This window comes from Thalassophryne amazonica, chromosome 7 (assembly GCF_902500255.1).
Source record: "Thalassophryne amazonica chromosome 7, fThaAma1.1, whole genome shotgun sequence".
Lineage (NCBI taxonomy): Eukaryota > Metazoa > Chordata > Actinopteri > Batrachoidiformes > Batrachoididae > Thalassophryne > Thalassophryne amazonica.
The window spans coordinates 112,664,931-112,682,596 of NC_047109.1; positions in this window are offsets into that span (position 1 = coordinate 112,664,931).

Genomic DNA, 17,666 nt, shown 5'->3' on the forward strand with positions numbered 1-17,666 from the left:
AGACGCTGACCTTTAGACTGGCGACGTAGCCAGTGTTTCTCCTCTCAGTTTCACAATACTGAGTTCTTCTTGTGACTTGTGTTTTTTTGTTTAAGATCCCTGAGTAAGGAAACGCTGATTCTCTCTCCGGATGGATGGACTGTTCTCCCCTTTTTTGGTGTGGGTGTGGGGTTACCACAATATTTCAATAGATTTCATCCTCCCTGTCTTCATCTCATAATGCATTTGACTGAAATATTAAAAGCAACTCTGGCAGTGGGATTATTTAAATACAGACTCAGTAAGAGAGTGACACCCACATGTGACATATTTGACACAGAGTCCTGTGATTCAGTCAGACCACCACATCTGGTTCTGTGTGGACTTGACATTTTATCAATTCTGTCAAAGTACAGTAGTGTTCAGAACAATAATAGTGCTATGTGACTAAAAAGATGAATCCAGGTTTTGAGTATATTTCTTATTGTTACATGGGAAACAAGGTACCAGTAGATAAAGTAGATTCTCACAAATCCAACAAGACCAAGCATTCATGATATGCACACTCTTAAGGCTATGAAATTGGGCTATTAGTAAAAAAAAGTAGAAAAGGGGGCGTTCACAATAATAGTAGCATCTGCTGTTGACGCTACAAACTCAAAACTGTTATGTTCAAACTGCTTTTTTAGCAATCCTGCGAATCACTAAACTAGTATTTAGTTGTATAACCACAGTTTTTCATGATTTCTTCACATCTGCGAGGCATTAATTATGTTGGTTTGGAACCAAGATTTTGCTGGTTTACTAGTGTGCTTGGGGTCATTGTCTTGTTGAAACACCCATTTCAAGGGCATGTCCTCTTCAGCATAAGGCAACATGACCTCTTGAAGTATTTTGACATATCCAAACTGATCCATCATACCTGATATGCGATATATAGGCCCAACACCATAGTAGGAGAAACATCCCCATATCATGATGCTTGCACCACCATGCTTCGCTGTCTTCACTGTGAACTGTGGCTTGAATTTAGAGTTTGGGGGTCATCTCACAAACTGTCTGTGGCCCTTGGACCCAAAAAGAACAGTTTTACTCTCATCAGTCCACAAAATATTCCTCCATTTCTCTTTAGGCCAGTTGATGTGTTCTTTGGCAAATTGTAACCTCTTCTGCACATGTCTTTTATTTAACAGAGGGACTTTGTGGGGGATTCTTGCAAATAAATTTGCTTCACACAGGCATCTTCTAACTGTCACAGCACTTACAGGTAACTCCAGACTGTCTTTGATCATCCTGGAGCTGATCAATGGGTGAGCCTTTGCCATTCTGGTTATTCTTCATCCATTTTGATGGTTGTTTTCCATTTTCTTCCACACGTTTCTGTTTTTTTTTTGTGTCCATTTTAAAGCATTGGAGATCATTGTAGATGAACAGCCTATAATTTTTTGCACCTACGTATAAGTTTTCTCCTCTCCAATCAACTTTTTAATCAAACTACGCTGTTCTTCTGAACAATGTCTTGAACGTCCCATTTTCCTCAGGCTTTCAAAGAGAAAAGCATGTTCAACAGGTGCTGGCTTCATCCTTAAATAGGGGACACCTGATTCACACCTGTTTGTTCCACAAAATTGACGAACTCACTGACTGAATGCTACACTACTATTATTGTGAACACCCCTTTTTCTACTTTTACTAATAGCCCAATTTCATAGCCTTAAGAGTGTCCATATCATGAATGCTTGGTCTTGTTGGATTTGTGAGAATCTACTGGTACCTTTTTTCCCATGTAACAATAAGAAATATACTCAAAACCTGGATTCATCTTTTTAGTCACATAGCACTACTATTATTCTGAACACTACTGTATGAACCACTTTGTTCTTTAAAAAGTGGACACACCAGGGAGACGAGTGGAGATTCTGGCTTTGTCCACACGGAAATGGAACTTTCCCCAGTACAATCTGTCATTTTCAAAAATTGTTCCGTAAACATGGAACCAGAAATATCTATGTACCAATGAAAACCACTGAAAATGCTGTAGTTTATATGCCAAGCCAGTATGTGGCGCAGTATCGCGCCCACAAAAAGCAGAAAAGAAGATGTGGAGCACGCGCATTCAAAGTCGAACTTCTGCTTCGAGTCACACTGGATTATAAGTCGACTAAACTACAACAGAATGTTGACCGGGAATCATGTCAGTCCAAATATGTCCATGTTATGGACACGTTTCAGACGCTGCATCCAAGTCAAAGCTCAGGTCAGAGAGGTAAGGCTATGACATCATCATTTCACAAAAGTTGCGTATTGGTTAATGACACGAAAATGCAAGGACAGTTTTTTTAGATTTATCCACTCTGGGACCAGGTTTCAAAAACGTAGTGTCTTCCAGTCCCAAAAACTCCAGTTCCACGTGGACAAAATGGTGATACAATGCAAAAAAACATAGCAACAAAAATTTTTGCTGATATTCCAAAACTCATCTCCATGTGGACAGCCCCTCTGATCAACCGCGGGTTCAACCCCCATCAGCCAAAAAACTTCCATTTGAACACACTGGAGAGACTAAAACTGCATCCATGTTCTCTGCGTGTGTGATGGTCACCAGCGCTGTGACTTCGAGCCCACTGAGGGACGAAGCAACATAGTGTACATGTGCCTAAACCCTCCTTGCCAGATGGCGGCGCTAGTGTATGTGCATGATTCAGAAAGAGAAACCGGTGACATGTATTTTTCTTTCCCTGACACACATTTTGCACATGCGCGTAAGTCAGAAAAAGGAGCATGTCACACGATTTTCCCCCTTCCTTAGGGGAACAGATGGTATGCTAATAATGGGGGGAAACATTTCATGGTAATTATATCATACATTTTTTTTCCCCTTCCGTTTAGCGGCAGGAGGTGGTCCACTCTCAGTGATGGCTGGAGGGTTTGTCTCAGTGGATCTGGTTTTATCAAATGTCCTTTAAACATTTATGGGATATCTGTTTTAATCCATGTTAGATGGGTGTTTTCAGATAAGAATTTCAGCAACCTCCTCACTGAAAGGCAAATGTGGCTCAAAATGTGTGTCGAGGAAAGATAACGTATATGACACCAGAAGTCATAGAGATCTAAATTCAAATCACTTCAGCTCCCACTGAGCATTTTTCCACTGAAAAATTATTTCAAAAAAAAGATCTCTGCCCTCCTTTAAACAGAAATTTAAAACGGGTTCAAAAGCAGGTTCCCCCCAACAAATGTGTGTTTGTAGACAATGAAACAATCATACTTGACTGTTTTAACTGCGAAATGAAATTTTTCATCCTCTGAAAAGTGGAAATTAAAAGGCATCAGAGGGCTTCTGCAAACTGTGGATGCACTGCACACTGGGATGTGTGTTTTTGGAGCAAATGTGACCTCATTTTATAACTTGATCATGACCCCAACAATCAGGCACCGATACTTAGCTGATCAATATAAACTTTAGATCATCACTTTAGCTCAATTGTTTGTGGAGATGGTAGAAAATATGTATTTTGCTTTGTTTTGTTGGTGTTGACCTTTGTCCAGTCATCTCAAAAAGTTAATTGTCTCGAGATATCTGCCCAAGTAACTTTTTTGTTCACTGTCAGGCATCCAAACACACACACACACACACACACACACACACACACACACACACACACACACACACACACACACACACACACACACACACACACACACACACACACACACACACACACACACACACACACACACACACATAGAGGAAGTCATGAGTATGTGAGTGTTTCAATGCTGATCACAAAAAAAGAAGACAAAACTCCTCACTAATGACCAAACACAATCAAGAAATCAAATAAATGCAGAAGCTCCACTGTATTCCAAACTGGATGTCATCTGCCTGCTTTTCTTGACTTCTGCTTTTGTACCAAATCATGATTTACAATCACCTGCTGATGCCACCTGTTTGAAACAACTCACCAGAAATTGCTCCACTCCAACCTTTTTTTTTTTTTTTTAATGTGTTGCATGTTTAAAATGTAGGAATGAATTTAAATTAGCAAATCAAATAAAGATGAACACACAAAAAATGAAATATTTGGATTCACACTGTCTGCAGTGAAATGGAAGTCAAAGTAAAGGTACAAATCATATTATTTCTTGGCTTGTTATTATTTTATTTTATTCATTTTTCAAATTTTCCATTCCAATTTTTTTTCTGATTTGTGGTTGCATTTTAAAATATTGGCTTTATATGATTTCTAAATTTGCTACATGACAAAAGCATTTCATTGTAATTGTACTGGGAGATTTTTATTTATTTATTTATATTTTTATACATTCATTTATTTTTTTTAACCATTAGTATCTATTTAGTTCTCTGAGTGTGAAACGCTTTCATCCACTTAAATTTTTTTTTTTTTTTTTTTTTTTTTAAATTGAATGAGTTTGATTAAGTTACCTTTGTAGGAATCCGTGAACGTGCCAGTTAAAGAAAGACAAGAATGGAAGTAGAGGTGAAGAGAAAGAGGAGAAGGCCAAAGTGGGGCTGGAAGGAGCGAACAAAGGTCAGCCTGAAGGAAAAGTGATTCAGAGGTCAGGAGATGTAAAAGTGAGATGTTTGGAGAAAGCCGGTCAGACTTCTTCTCCAGAAAGAAATAAAACCAAACACCTCGTTGTGGCCGCCGTGGACGTATTTGTAGTTTGTTGCATGTTGTAGTCAAAGGCTCTTTTCTGGAATCACGTCTCTGCCAAGTGTGGGGAGACAAAAACAAACCTTTATGTTCGAGCAATCTCACCAATTTGTGTGGTTCCAGCGGAAACCTGTTCTGTTTTTAGTGTTTCCTCCACTTGTCTGTCTGTCACGTCTCACGGTCCACTTCAGCGGCTGTCCGACGGTCTACGGGGGCGTGTGGTTAGCGTCTAAGTTTCTCTGGGCAGTCTGCAGACACCCACCCTGACTTCCTGCTTGACTCATGTCACTCTGTCTGTTGTTTGGTGTTATCACGAGCTGCTGTGGCACACACAGTTTCCCATAAGCCTCAGGGTGTAGTCCGCCGTCTACCGCAGTGGCTGCCCTGAGGTTCACGAGCATTCCTGAGCCGTGTCTCATTACCTGATCCTTTTTATTTTCAATCATTTGTTGTGCAAAGCAGAAAGAACATTTTTCGGGGTGAGTAAAGTTGCCAAGATCGTGTTGGTTCAAGACTTTGTGATACCAACAGTTGACCAAAGTGACAACAACAACAAATCAAGATTATACAAATGTCTACAAAGCAGATTTGACAAACAAGGTTCAGTAGCATGACTGATGCAAACACCAGAGAGTGAACGACGAGATTGATAAATGAGTCCATCCCTCTCAGTTTGTGAAGACAATAAGTCAAAAGCAATCAATGCTTTTATCTTGTGACTCACCAGTTTAAAGAGCAGATAATGAGGACAAACCACTGAGAGGTTTGCTTTCTATTTCAATTTCTTTCATTTTATACAGCGCCAAATCACAACAAAGTTGCCTCAAGGCACTTCAAACAAGTAAGGTCTAACCTTACCAACCCCAAGAGCAAGAACACAGGCGACAGTGGTAAGGAAAAACTCCCTCTGCTGATTTGAGGAAGAAACCTCAAGCAGACCAGACTCAGAGGGGTGACCCTCTGCTTGGACCATTCTAACAGTTACATGGTTTTTATAAAGTTTTACAAAGCTCAGGAAACAGGAAATCAAAACATCTGCTGCATCAGCTTCAGGCACGCCATCTCGCGGTCAGTCCAGCATCCCGTGGTCCACAGCCGCCATCCAGTGCAATCCCATCCGCCTCGGACAGAGAGAAAAAGAGCAGAAAAACCACACCTAAAGTATAATTCATCAGCAGTAAATTCAGAGGAAAGCAGAGAAAATACTAAGGTGATTTGCAAACTTTGATGCACAGCATCAAACCAAAAAGCAATTTTGTCACACCCAATACTTCATTTAAGGGTTGTAGGGGTTGGGTCTGGCTGGCAACTGCATAGGGAGGAGGCTTCTCCTAGCCATAGCTTGCGAAGCTGTGGGGTGCCTGTGTGCTGGCTGAGGAACCTTGGGCATATTTTTGGGGTTCTCTGGCTGCCACCCTCAGGTACACAGAGGGATTTCCCTGGGCAGTAGCCCATGGTGTAGGTGTGGGAGCGTGGCAGGGGGCCATGTGATGGTGGCACTGTTGGCCACTAGTTTCTGGGGGGCAGAAGTGGATTGCACATCTTATGGTGGGGGTGGTGTGCTGTGGGGCTGTCTAGGCCCTCCTCCTGGGCACCATGGGACACATCCTGGATGTACAGAGGCAGTGCATGACTGGGCCCGACAGTTGGGTTGGGCTCCAGTGTGGGGACCGTGGTTGGCTGCGATGGTCCTTGGGAGCAGCAGGGTGAGGGGGACTCTTGCTCGAGTTGGCAGTCCCAGATGGGGCATTGTCCTGCTCGCCCAAAGTGGTGTTGGACCATGGCCAGTGTCCCTGTACTCGCGTACATTCACATACACACATTAATCATTTCCATGAGTCATCCCACTGGACTGGATTTGAATAGTGCTTTTCCATCTACATCAGAAGCTCAAAGCACTTTACAATGATGCCTTACAATGCTTTACAATGATGCCTCACATTTACCCATTCACACACCAGTGTCAGGATGCTCCCATCCAAAGCGTTCAACTGCACACCAGTAGCAACTTGGGCATTAAGGACCTTGCCCAAGGATCTCCTGGTCTTAAACCCATGACTTTAACCACCAGACCATCGTCTCCCCGATCTCAATCCAATCTACCAGCGCTTCTCTCAGAATGTATTTTCCTGGTAAATTTTAGAGAACGGACATTTCATTAAGCGTGTCTTCTTGTGCTCTCTGCTCCTCTCTGTAGTCTCATAGCATGAACACCAGCACGCTAACTCGATCAATGTAATCTGCTTTCAGGAAAAGATTAGCAAGAGGTCAACTGTTTTACCAAACAGCACCAAGGAGCAGTAATGATACGCTCGAGGATAAACCGCAGACTGTTTTCACAACAGATCTGTCCTGGGGTCAGTCCAGAGTCAGACAGTGCTACCTGCTACAGTTTCACGAGATGCTATACTTGTGTGTTTGTGCTAGCATTAGCGTTCAAATTACTGTAACAAGAGGATAGGAGCCTGTTTAAACTATGAAACTGAAAGAACTTTTGATAAATGGGCGAACACAAGACAACCTTGAAAACTCAGTTATTAAAGCCGTATGACAATGAAAAATGAACTGGACGTGTTTGACATGAAATGCTCTTATTTTTTTTAAAGCACTGATTTTCTGCTCTTCCCATAGCTAAGATTTCTGAGTGTTCACATTACCAAATATTTAGGCTGTTATAAGCCAAATTAAACCCCAGGCTGAACCATGAAAAAAGCTTGTGCAAAAGTCTGACTTTTAAGATGTTGTTGGGAATGGACGAACGGCGTTACGCTGCTTAAATGAACTGGGCTGCAACCAAATGTTTTAGTGTGAGCAATTTGTCCAGACAGCTCAGTGACACATGCTGCAAATATGGCTTAAATTAATACGGTAAACAGAAATGATCACACAGTACAACAGTAAGGCTGCGGTTGGATGTCAAAGAGCTGCAAATTTGTTTTTATTCAAATATAAGCAGCCTTTCAAGATACATTTTCTGTGTGATGGCACACTTTAATTTGGTTATTCTGTATACACAAGAAAAATGACTGCACAGGAAAGATTTGACACCGAACCCAAGCAGGCTGCAGAAATCTTGGCCTCACTGAGTCAGGATTCACATGGTGCTGAGATGATGATGATGCTGAGATGAAAATTTAATTCATGTCTAAATGGATTTATTGTAAGGTGCCTTTATTTCTGTGATATACAGTAGTGTTCAGAATAATAGTAGTGCTATGTGACTAAAAAGATTAATCCAGGTTTTGAGTACATTTCTTATTGTTACATGGGAAACAAGGTACCAGTAGATTCAGTAGATTCTCACAAATCCAACAAGACCAAGCATTCATGATATGCACACTCTTAAGGCTATGAAATTGGGCTATTAGTAAAAAAAAGTAGAAAAGGGGGCGTTCACAATAATAGTAGCATCTGCTGTTGACGCTACAAACTCAAAACTATTATGTTCAAACTGCTTTTTTAGCATTCCTGTGAATCATTAACCTAGTATTTAGTTGTATAACCACAGTTTTTCATGATTTCTTCACATCTGCGAGGCATTAATTTTGTTGGTTTGGAACCAAGATTTTGCTTGTTTACTAGTGTGCTTGGGGTCATTGTCTTGTTGAAACACCCATTTCAAGGGCATGTCCTCTTCAGCATAAGGCAACATGACCTCTTCAAGTATTTTGACATATCCAAACTGATCCATGATACCTGGTATGTGATATATAGGCCCAACACCATAGTAGGAGAAACATGCCCATATCATGATGCTTGCACCACCATGATTCACTGTCTTCACTGTGAACTGTGGCTTGAATTCAGAGTTTGGGAGTCGTCTCACAAACTGTCTGCAGCCCTTGGACCCAAAAAGAACAATTTTACTCTCATCAGTCTACAAAATATTCCTCCATTTCTCTTTAGGCCAGTTGATGTGTTCTTTGGCAAATTGTAACCTCTTCTGCACGTCTTTTATTTAACAGAGGGACTTTGCGGGGGATTCTTGCAAATAAATTTGCTTCACACAGGCGTCTTCTAACTGTCACAGCACTTACAGGTAACTCCAGACTGTCTTTGATCATCCTGGAGCTGATCAATGGGTGAGCCTTTGCCATTCTGGTTATTCTTCTATCCATTTTGATGGTTGTTTTCCGTTTTCTTCCACGCGTCTCTGTTTTTTTTTTTTGTCCATTTTAAAGCATTGGAGATTATTGTAGATGAACAGCCTATAATTTTTTGCACCTACGTATAAGATTCCCCTCTCCAATCAACTTTTTAATCAAACTACGCTGTTCTTCTGAACAATGTTTTGAACGTCCCATTTTCCTCAGGTTTTCAAAGACTAAAGCATGTTCAACAGGTGCTGGCTTCATCCTTAAATAGGGGACACCTGATTCACACCTGTTTCTTCCACAAAATTGACGAACTCACTGACTGAATGCCACACTACTATTATATTATTATTACTTCTATTACTATTATATTATATTACTATTATACCTTTTGTACTTTTTTTTACTAATAGTCCAATTTCATAGCCTTAAGAGTGTGCATATCATGAATGCTTGGTCTTGTTGGATTTGTGAGAATCTACTGAATCTACTGGTACCTTGTTTCCCATGTAACAATAAGAAATATACTCAAAGCCTGGATTAATCTTTTTAATCACATAGCACTACTATTATTCTGAACACTACTGTATATCACAGCTACATTTACTGCTGGTGAAGTATTTCAGGGGGGTGTTATGGCAAATGCAGTGAGCTTTCATGATGAGATCCTGCAGGCGACATGAAGGACAAAGCACATGCATTTGTTGGAAACTGAGAATTCGGAATTTCTGACTTACAACAGAACATTCATGTGGTGGTAATCCCTCTATGTCGTTTCCCGGACATGGAGAAAATTTGCATCCGTGGTCCATCTAACGTAGGAATGTCATTGCACACTGACAAGCTCACGGGCCTTGACAGGTACTTGGTCTAATGGCTATGATATCCCAGATGATTGGGGTCCGAGGACCTGCTGCTGTTTGGTTACAAACCATCACCTCCTCTGCCTGATCCACCATTGAGGACTTCGTTTATCTTGAGCCCCGTTCAGGGTTCCTGTGGGGCACTCATGGCTACCGTAGTGGCCACATGGCAAACAAGGTCCCCAGCATATTTCACCCCAACAGGCATTCCTCTGTTTGATCCGATACCCAGCTGCCACAATGTGGAAGAACAGTTGGATTTTGACACCCACTCAAACAATGCATCTAATACAGCTTTGACAAAATGTTCATGTCCCCACAAACCCAAGCCAAGTGCAGTTGTTGTAATTAACATCAGTATTGACAGCTGGCACAGCAGATCTGTGTGACTGCTGTCTTTCCTGTCCAGCAGATATCCAGCAACTACTTCATTTGAAATTTGCCTGTATTTTTTACAAAGTTCTTCCAAAGGGATCTCTGGTCACATCAGGTCTGGGAGCATGACATGGCACAGCAGCTTGGTGATATGTGGACACCTTGTTGTCCTCCTCCAGCCGCTGGAGTCTTAAACACTCAGATAATTTCATGCTGTATTATGGCGAGAGCAATGTGCATCATGGCCAAAATGGTGCAGCTATTGTTCCACCACAATGCAAAGTGATACTCATCATCTTAGGTCTCCTGAAATAACCATTGGACACAAAGTCATTCCAGCTAAACCCAAGGTTTCTGTGAAGGGATCCAATACCAAAGACATCTAGCCATCACAAGGACATGACTCTGAAATTGTTTCTAGAAGACAATTTTGATCATACTGGCAATCTTTCAGAAAGTAGCTGTTCTGTTTTGTGTGTGCCTAGTCCTGTCGGATATCAGAAGCTGAACAGGATATGTTCTGATCAGTACATGGATTGGAGACATCATAAGAAAACCAGAGGCTGTGCTCCGGGTAAAACTGAAGTCTCATCAGGAAGGACCCCCAGTGTAAAACGTGTGTGGATTTGTAGTGAATCCTCTGTGGAGAACCTGAAAAAAAATGGGAGTAACCGAGAGACAAACAACAAAGAAACCAAATATAGTGGAGCCAACGGAAAATCATCTCTATGATTTGTAAATGGTCAAATGGGACTACACCCTTGAAGTGTCACACATGTTTTACTTCTAGGTGCACTTGTTTTTGTTGCAAAGTGTGCCACATTTTCTCTTCTTAAAAAGTCTGATCTTCAGAGACGAATGGCATGAATCCTCTGTGGGGCAAACTGGCCTCTGAAATCCCAGTGTAAAACTGGGAGGCTGCCACGGAAGACTTCAACGTGCCTGAGGGAGACTATCGATAACAACGCAAATGCTCCGCTTCTCAGAATTTGATACCACATTTAGATTCTCTTACATAGACTCCCATATTGATCATTTCACTTAACAGCACAGCAATGCGCTGCAGCTTTTTATTCCATACCCACATGCACTTATCTGACTACTTAAGAATCTGGATTTGATTGTGACGTAGATTATGAGGTTTGATTGATTGCAGGCAAAAATGTTTGATATAAGGTAAGCAGAGGTTAGACTAGGACTGCTTCTGAGGGCACAACCTTGATGATGATTCTTATTTTAAGGGACTGACTCAACTGTTGACATTTGATCTTTCAAGGGATATGATACGAGATATTTCAGATGCTTATTCCCTTTGAAACCTCACAATATGTTGATTACTTTGACAACTAGATGGCTTATTATTATTATTTTGTGATATCTTGTCTTTCTGTCTGCATCCTGCTCTTTCAGCCTCTCCAGGAGAGGACACGACACATTCAGTGGTACCAGCCAAAGGTCAAGACAATATCATAGACCACTTTCTGTCACCCTCAGCATGTCAGCAGAAGACATGATAGGCTTTGAGGCCCATTGGTGGAGGTGCTTATCCCCAGATCCTGTAGTGTTAAGTGGAAGAGTCTATTACGCCCCCTGAATGGGACACCAGTTGGTTGGTGGTCCCACCTCTGAGTTTTGTAAAGCAGATGGCACTGACCTCTTGGAGTTCTTTGTTGATAAGGTCAGACACATAAAAAATGCCTTTACTGACCCCTTGTGGTCTGGCCCAGTCCAGCCTGAACTGCCACTACAGGTCTGGTCGTCTTTCAACCGAGTGTCACTAGAAGACATTGCAGCAGTTCCAACTAAAATGAACCTGACCTCATGCCCATTTGATGTCCTTCCCTCCAAGCTTTTTTTTTAGATACTTTTGACTCAATCGGGCCATGGGTCATGAAAATGTTCAACATGTCCCTGTCATCCGGTCTCTTTCCGAGCTCATTTAAACATGCTGTGGTGGAACCAAGACTCAAAAAGCCTAACTTGGACCAGTCTGAGCTTAAGAATTTCCGGCCAATATCGAAGCTCCCCTTTCTAGCAAAAATACTGGAAAAAGTGGTCGCAAAACAACTAACGTCTTTCCTTGAGATGCACAACATCTATGACACTTTTCAGTCAGGCTTTTGGAAACACCATTCCACCGAGACCGCACTACTGAGAGTGTCTAGTGATATCATGATGTCCGCTGACGCAGGAAGATGCACGGTCCTAGTCCTGCTAGACCTGTCCGCAGCCTTCGACACCATCAACCACACCATTATGGTCAACCGGCTGCGCGATCTGGTAGGGTTGTCGGGGTCCGTGCTGAAGTGGTTTGCCTCATACTTGGAGGAGAGGACCTTTAGTGTGGTGGCTGGCCATAAACTATTGAAAACAGCTATTTTACAGTATGGTGTCCCGCAGGGTTCTGTTTTGGGGCCACTGCTGTTTCAATTGTATGTCCTTCCCCTCGGCCAGTTGATTCAGGACTTCAGGGATATTTCCTACCACCTGTTTGCGGACGACTTACAACTGTACTGTTCCTTTAAGATTTCAGAAGTCCACAAATTGAACTCTTTATTTGACTGCCTGTCACAGGTGAAGAAGTGGCTTAATGGAAACCGTCTGCAACTGAACTCTGAAAAAACTGAGACACTTATTGTTGCCCCTGACAGTGCTATTCCTGTTATCAGGAGCCTCCTTGGTGACATGGGCTTAACGGCAAAAACAAGCCTTAGAAACCTTGGCGTTATTTTTGATGAAGGAATGTCTCTTGCTCAGCACGCAAGCAAACTTGTGAAGAATTGCTTCTTTCAACTGCGAAATATCGCCAAACTTAAACAATTGGTGTCACAGAAAGAATTAGAGGAAATCATCCATGCCTTTGTCTCCATGTGGTTGGACTATTGCAACAGCCTGTTCACTTGCCTGGGTAAGAAGGAGATAAATCGGTTGCAGTATGTCCAGAACTCTGCTGCGAGGCTTCTGACCCACACCAACAGGAGAGCCCACATCACGCCTATCTTGGAATCCCTCCACTGGCTCCCTGTTGCCTCCACAATTAATTTTAAAATCTTGGTTTTGACTTTCAGAGCACTACATGGTCAGGCTCCTGATTACATTGCTGACTTGATTCAGCCCTACACCTCAGCCCGCAGCCTCTTTAGGTCAGAACCTGTTGATGGTTCCTCGAGCCTCCTTTAAAACTCGAGGAGACCGATCTTTTAAAGCCGTAGTGCCTCGTCTCTGGAACGAACTCCCTCTGTCCCTGCGATCCCTGGACTATGTTGAGATGTTCAAAAAGCAACTAAAGACTCTACTTTTTAAACAGGCTTTTCATGGCCAATAATCTTTTAGTACCGAGTGCTTTACTGTATATTTTTATTGTTTTACCTTGTAAAGCGCTTTGTGACCCCTGTCTGTGAAAAGCGCTATATAAATAAAGTTTACTTACTTACTTACATCTACACCACATAGCCACATACTCTTCAACATTAACCTACAATTGTTACAAAAAGAATACTGCGGCATGATGGGGATGAGAGTCTACGACTCCTGATGGATACGATGTTACTGCCTCACAGGTTACTTCCCTTTGGCAAGGACTGGGATCATGCAGATGAAGTGTCTTGTCTAAGGACACAGACATGTAAGGTAACTGAGAATTGCAGCCAGGTATACAGATTGGTAGCTCAACTCCTTATTCGCCAAATTGTCACAAAAGGGTGTATTGTCCATTGTGGGTCAAGGGAGAGTTATTGTCAGAAGTGGAGGAGTTCATGTATCTCAGGGTCTTGTTTGACAGTGGCGGTAAGATGGAGCGTGAGATTGACAGATAGGTTGGTGTTGCGTCTGAGGTCCTGGGGATGCTGTTTCCGAAGCATCATGTTGAAGAAAGAACAGAGACAGAAGGCAAGACTCTCAACTTTCCAATGGATTTATGCTCCTGTTGTCACTTATGGTCCTGAACTTGGGTGATGACTAAAGGAACAAGGGTGTGGAGACAAGTGGCAGAAATGAGATTCCTCCATATGTCATCTGGACTTATACTCGGGGAGGAGGTGAGAAGCTTCCATGAAGGGCTCAGAGTAGAGCCTTTGCTTCTTAATGCCTGAGGCAGTTCAGGCATCTGGTGAGGATGCCCCCTAATCATCTCCCTAGGAGGTCTTCAGGAACGTCCAGCTGTGAGGAAGCCCTGGGGACGACCCAGCTATTTCCCAGCTAGTTTGGGATGCACCTTGGGATCACATGGGAAGAGTTGGAGGACTAGACTAAGGACAGGGAAGTGTGGTGTGAGCTACTTGGTCTACTGGCACCTTGACTTGGAGCTGGACACTTAAAGCTGCTTCCAGCCTTTCTTACTGAAAGCTCCTTGTACCTATGAAAAGTTTTTTTGACAACCTCAGAGCAGATAAAACCTCATGCATCCACTGTGATCTCTGGTGGGGGCTCAAACCCCAGGTTGGAAACCAGGGCTTCTAAAGCCTACTGTTTGATAATTTGCTTTATAAAGGACCTTGAAGACAATTCTTCATTTTGATGATTTTAGTCCAAAAAGTTGAGTCATTTTACATTGTTAACTTGATTTCTGAGAGAAACATTTTTGCTTCACTGACATTTTCTTTTTCAAGGTTTGGGCTTCTTCTTGAACCCTGCTGGCACTTTTTTAAAGCGGTTTGAAAAGTGTGTGTTTTTTGTGTGGTCTGTTTATTCTCCAAGTCGAAAATGAGACCATGTGTATCGCAGATCGGAAACTTTATACACTGTGTTAAAATTTGCGCGCCGCTTATTTTGATGTTTTTGCTTCCTCCCTCTGTTCTGATTGTAGGCTTTTATAATTGGGCAGATGATTGGGCTCCTCCAACAATATGACAGGCAACCACAACATAGCACAATTCAGCGTCTGGTTCCCTCAGTTTTACTCAGTTTTTAATTTTATTGTGGATGATTAAGGAGGCCTGCACAATAATTGCTCATGAAACGCTCACCCAACCATCTGTGCGGACAAACTGAGGTAGTTCTGTGTGCTTTGCCGTTTCACAGTTGAGAAACCTCATGTTTTCCCCGCTGAGGCTTGGCTCTGCTTGTGCAACCTATTGACCAGCACTTCCTTTGGCTGAAGTCAGTGGCCAGTGGCCGGCCATCATCTCCACATTTGACCTCTCTTACCCCTGAAGTCAGCTGATACTAGCCGCAGCCTTGTTTGTGTGCCGTAGAGGTCCGTGACTTGACATCATGCAGTTCTCCAAAATCACGACTCCTCGACGTTGCCAGGAACAGTCGAACTGATTGTAACTAAAGCTGCACGCATTGGACTCCATATCGCAACATTTGCCAGCAAACGGCTGGATCTGGATCTCCTCACAGATCCGCTATTCAACATAGAGCCCACGTGAGCGAAATTAAATTCACTTAGGAACAAAGCAGGTTTTAGTGCTCGCAAGTTTCATCCTAGTCTTCACTGCTGGCTTTGACACTTTCAAATGTAAATTCCATTTTTAAAATGCTTTCCAATTTTAAAGAATAAATACGTAATAAAAGTCATGCAAAAGTATCAAACCTGAATGATCATGTTTGTTTGTAAAGTAGTTGACCAATCTGTTTAACCCTCAGGGGATACCATCAAAGTGGCACGACCGCATGTATGAACTTGAACTGCGATCGAGAAACTAGGCTCGATCTTACAAGTGGCAAAACCATCAAAATAGTAATGCCCCACATGACAATCTGTTGGGTTCATGTTATCCCATCATTAATTAATTAACTAAATATGTTGTGCAACCTGCACCTTAATTTGTGCTCAGATGACACACTGTATCAAATACAAAGTGACACCGGACACACCCCAAATGCACTTGAGCTATGCACTTTCAACCATGTGATATACACTTACCGGCCACTTAATTAGGTACACCTTGCCAGTACCAGCTTGGACCCCCTTTTGCCTCCAAAACTGCCTTAATTCTTCATTTCACAGATTCAACAAGGTGTTGGAAACATTCCTCAGAGATGTTGGTCCATATTGGCATGATGGCATCACGCAGTCGCCCATTCAACCAGTCTGCCCATTCTCCTTTGACCTCTGCATCAACAAGGCATTTTCGTCCACACAACTGCCACTCACTGGATATCTTCTCTTTTTTGGACCATTCCCTGTCAACCCTAGAGATGGTTGTGCCTGAAAATCCCAATAGATCAGCAGTTTGTGAAATCTGGCACCAACAACCACGTGACACTTAAAGTCACTTAAGTCCCCTTTCTTCCCCATTCTGATGCTCAGTTTGAACTTTACAAAGTCATCTTCAACATCTAGATGTTTAAATGCATTGAGTTACTGCCATGTGATTGGCTGATTAGCTATTTGCAGAGGTGGAAAACTCCAGCTTCAGAAAGTAAAAGCCATACCATGTATTGCTTCTGCCTGTGCCCCTGAAACAGGTGATCCCAATAATTAGCTCATCCACCTGCCCGAAGAGTTGAACTAATTACAATCAGCTGGTTTATTAGGAAAATGGAACAAATATATGGTTGGAATTTTACTTTCTGAAGCCAAGCCAGAGTTTTCCACCTCTGTTTTATTAAACCCTTGGGAAGACTCCCTCAGGGACACTGAGGTTCTAGCAGCATTGTATCACAGCATACAGGGTAAGAAGCACACAGAGTATTAAAAGTGAAAGCAAAAAACAATTTGCAAATATAAATATAAATACACAAATATAAAGTATAAAAAAAAAGTGTAAATCATAAAAAAATCATAAATATAAAATGATGTAAAGTTATCTCCTTACAAGTATAAGTAAAAATTTCAAATTATACAAACACATGATTGTCAGCAAAGATCCAATCAGTGATCGAAGCAGTTGATCTGCTTCCATCTGTCATTTGTCTGTCCACAGTCACTGATCCATTAAGTTTTCCAAGTCTTTGTGTTCCCACCTGAAAACACACAGAAAAAAAATCCTTTCTCCGCAAGACCGGCTCCAGGTAGTTTTTAAAGCACATTTCTCACTCTGTGCTCGGTTGCATTTCTCCACTCTTTCCAGGAGGTGCGTACAAAACACTTCCACTTTTCAAAAATCTCATCCATGGGAAAACTGCACAACTAATAAGCACCACGACTGGTTATGATGGACGCTCCCAAAACACACCTGTTCACCATTTCGACTTATGCACCGTCAACGTCCACAAAAACACAGATATCGAGCTGGAAAAAATTTGATTTTGCCATAAATTTCAGTAATGTGCCTCACATGATGTCACCGAAGTCAACCTTTCAGCAATACAAACATTTCTGAGCATTTCTAATTTCATAATCTAATTTCCTCTTGTTTAGGACTTAATGTCTCAGGGTATATGGCACCAAAAATAAAACACCATACATCATCTTCGCTCATCTTCAACCACTTCGTCCAATGAAGGGTCGCAGGGGGTGGAGCCTATCTCAGCAGTGCACCCTGGACAGGATGCCAGTCTATTACAGTCTGTTTGTTGCTTCTACCTGTGCACGTAAAACAGATGATTTCACTGATGAACTTATCAGCATGAACAGTTGAACAAATTGTGGTGGATTCAGCTGGTTTAATGGGTGGATTGAACAAATATGTGGTTGGACTTTTACTTTCTGAAGCCGGGGTTTTCCACCCTGACAGCTGCTGCTTCACACTCAATGAAAACAATAAAGTGCCTCATTTACAAACAAT